We start from the raw sequence: 3131 nt of genomic DNA on the forward strand, positions 1-3131 counted from the left end.
CCTGATCGACGGAGACACAGATATCGCCACAAAGGAATGCGTCATTGTGTACGGTCGTATCTTGAGGAGAGGAAGACCGGTGAATATACTTACTTATTGGACACATTGAGGTCGAGCATGCTCATGCCCAAGGTAAGCCATGTCATGTCATGGAGCCTATGTCAATAATATGCCTACCGTCTCGTTACTGCATTAACCATAATATTCTTATACTTAAAAATGAAAAAATAAATAAATAGACTGCATTATAAACTCTTGATCTGGGTAGTAAATGGTATTATCGTTTTTATTTGTTTAATTAGGAATTTATGCTGCCTCAAAGAAAGCATTTGCTGCTCTTGGGGACCAGTGCAGTAACTGGCTGGAGAAAATCATTGCTCTGGGTGCTGATGGTGCTGCTGTTAATTTGGGCAGCAAAGGGGGTGTCATAGCACTTCTGCAGCAAGAGGCAGGTGACCATATTGTGCCTTTCCACTGTATGCCTCACAGGTAAGACTAGAAGATAAGGTATGACTGACACCCTAAAGTCACTGTGAGTTTTTTTCATTTAAATGTAGATGTATCTAAATTTAAAATTTGACTATCTTTTCAGATTGGAATTGGCAATGTTGTCAGTGCAGAGGGACAATCCAATGATGGGGCAATTGTACGACCTTCTACATTTAATTTGGAAGACCTACCATTTCAGCCCAAAATCAATGAGAGAGCTCAGGGTCGTTGGGGCTGACTTGGGGGTAAATGTGCTGATGCCCAGTGGGGTGAAGGGGACAAGGTGGCTCCCACATGTTTCAAGGGCCCTGGAGACCTTTCTTAAACCAGGACAGTTCACTGCTGTGTACTACCATGTGGACCATTTGGCAGGCTCCTCTGCCAATGCAGACATTGCAGGCTGAGCTACAAAGGCCAGTGCATTCTTTCAGAATATTCCTTTCATTTTATTTTTTTTTAGGAATTTAGTTCATCAGTGTTCTATGTGACTATTTTTTACTGTTGTATGATACAGGTTAAGAAATCAATGGAAGATGCCACTTTTGTGGCCTTTTGCCATTTTATTGCAGACGTGTTCAGTGGCATTAGTAAGTTTAGCCTCCTACTTCAGAGGAATGAGATCATCCTACCTCAGGTAAGGGAGATGAATGTGGGATGTGTAAATTTGAATTGTGTTTGTGGTCATCTTCAGCTGTGTTAATAATACTGCACTGTTATATCTAAACAGGCAGTTTGCGGCCTTGAAAAACTGCTGGTGACCACAGAGGCAATGGTTGTGAGACCCAAGCCTAATGGACAACTGTCAGAGTTCCTGGCTGACATGAGGCTGCAGAGAAGGCAACAGCAGGATGAGGGTGAAATGGCAATCTACAAATTCCAGGTATATGTATGGTTTTGTCTCCTAGAACAGTCCATTTTTACAAATATTTCTAATATCTAACTCACAATCTCTATTTATGGTTTATGCAACACACAGACAATAACACTCAAAGGAGAGGCATCAAAGCTGGCAGGAGTAATGGATGCAACAATCAAATCCACTGTAAAACATCTGAAAGCAAGATTCAGTAGCCTCCTAGGCAAGTGTAGTCACCTGTCTTATAAACACATGTAGATAAGAAATATTGTTACTCATTTACTAAAATGTATTTGTTCTTACAACAGGGGAGAGTGCTTCTGAGTCTGACACAACTAAGGCTGTCAAATGCTTCAAAATTTTCAATCATGATAGCTGGCCAGAGAACCAAGAGGACTTAGTGGACCATGGTGCTGATGACCTTGCATTTCTATTGGATCACTTCTCCACAGTCCTGAGAAGGTAGCTGGTGGATTACTACAATATTATGTGTGCTGTTGGTAGATATTTTGTTCATGTGAACACTGATTAGCTGTGTAATCATCATTTTCAGAAATGGTGTAATCACTGAGCTTGCAAAAGAAGTTTGTAGGCTTGAAGCTGTTAATTGCCAGGATGTTCAAAGACAAGACCTACCTCAGCCTTTGGGAGCTTATGTTGACCAGAGAGCCCTACTGTTCAGAGTACAAGGTCAGTTTTTGTTAATGTTCTTGTAAGATTGTGTCAGTTTTGCTATCGTACACACATTGCTTAAATAAATTCTTGAATGTATTTTTTTTTCTCAGAACATCCTGCACCTTGTACATATTATGCTGGTCCTCCCTGTCTCAGCTGCAGTTTGTGAGAGAGGGTTCTCTGCACAGAAGAGGATCAAATCAGACACTAGAGCATCCCTTCATTCAGACACAGTGGAAGATCTGATAAGAATCAGTGTAGAGGGGCCAAGTCTGGAAGATTTTGATGCTAGAGAGAGTGTGGCCAGCTGGTTTAGTCAAGGCCAAAGATCAAGAAGGCCAAACTACAGGAGTTGGTCATCCGAGGGGCATGTGACTGCAATGGAGGATAGTCCATAAGACATTGAGCCATGAGATGTTCAGTTTGAAGCCCTTAAAACACTTAATTTAGATTTTCTTTTTAGGTAATTTATCTTGAGATTTTTTAAGTTTAAATTTCAGCTCAGTAAAGCACTTTAAGCACCAACACTTTTTCAGTAAGTTACCTTTCTTGTAGAATTGTGCTTGCCTTCAAATAAAGAACTTTATATTGACCAGATTGTTAGTTAATCATTTACAAGTCAATATTGCCTATATGGACAGCGATTAAAAAACAAACAAACAAATAAATAAATAAATAAAGTGAACTTGTAAAACTGCGGTGTTAAATGTGATGCGGTTGAAAATTTGGGTGCACCTAACTTTTGTGCTGGTGCACCTAAGAAAAAAAGTTAGGCGCACCAGTGCAACCAGTGCAAAAAGTTAGTCTAGAGCCCTGAATCAACCAATCACATGGCAGTTGCTTCAATGCATTTAGGGGTGTGGTCCTGGTCAAGACAATCTCCTGAACTCCAAACTGAATGCCAGAATGGGAAAGAAAGGTGATTTAAGCAATTTTGAGCGTGGCATGGTTGTTGGTGCCAGACGGGCCGGTCTGAGTATTTCACAATCTGCTCAGTTACTGGGATTTTCACGCACAACCATTTCTAGGGTTTACAAAGAATGGTGTGCAAAGGGAAAAACATCCAGTATGCGGCAGTCCTGTGGGCGAAAATGCCTTGTTGATGCTAGAG

General features: G+C 40.9%; 1 long non-coding RNA gene across 1 annotated transcript; it reads left to right on the forward strand.

Annotated features, from left to right (window-relative positions):
• Positions 1–333: 333 nt before the first annotated feature.
• LOC140591714 (uncharacterized) lies at positions 334–2822 on the forward strand. The gene is made up of 8 exons (XR_011992021.1): positions 334–489; positions 593–902; positions 1004–1123; positions 1217–1369; positions 1466–1568; positions 1654–1807; positions 1899–2035; positions 2131–2822. It is a non-coding gene; the product is annotated as an uncharacterized lncRNA (long non-coding RNA).
• The last annotated feature ends 309 nt before the right edge of the window (positions 2823–3131 follow it).

Source organism: Paramormyrops kingsleyae, chromosome 6, assembly GCF_048594095.1.
Source record: "Paramormyrops kingsleyae isolate MSU_618 chromosome 6, PKINGS_0.4, whole genome shotgun sequence".
Lineage (NCBI taxonomy): Eukaryota > Metazoa > Chordata > Actinopteri > Osteoglossiformes > Mormyridae > Paramormyrops > Paramormyrops kingsleyae.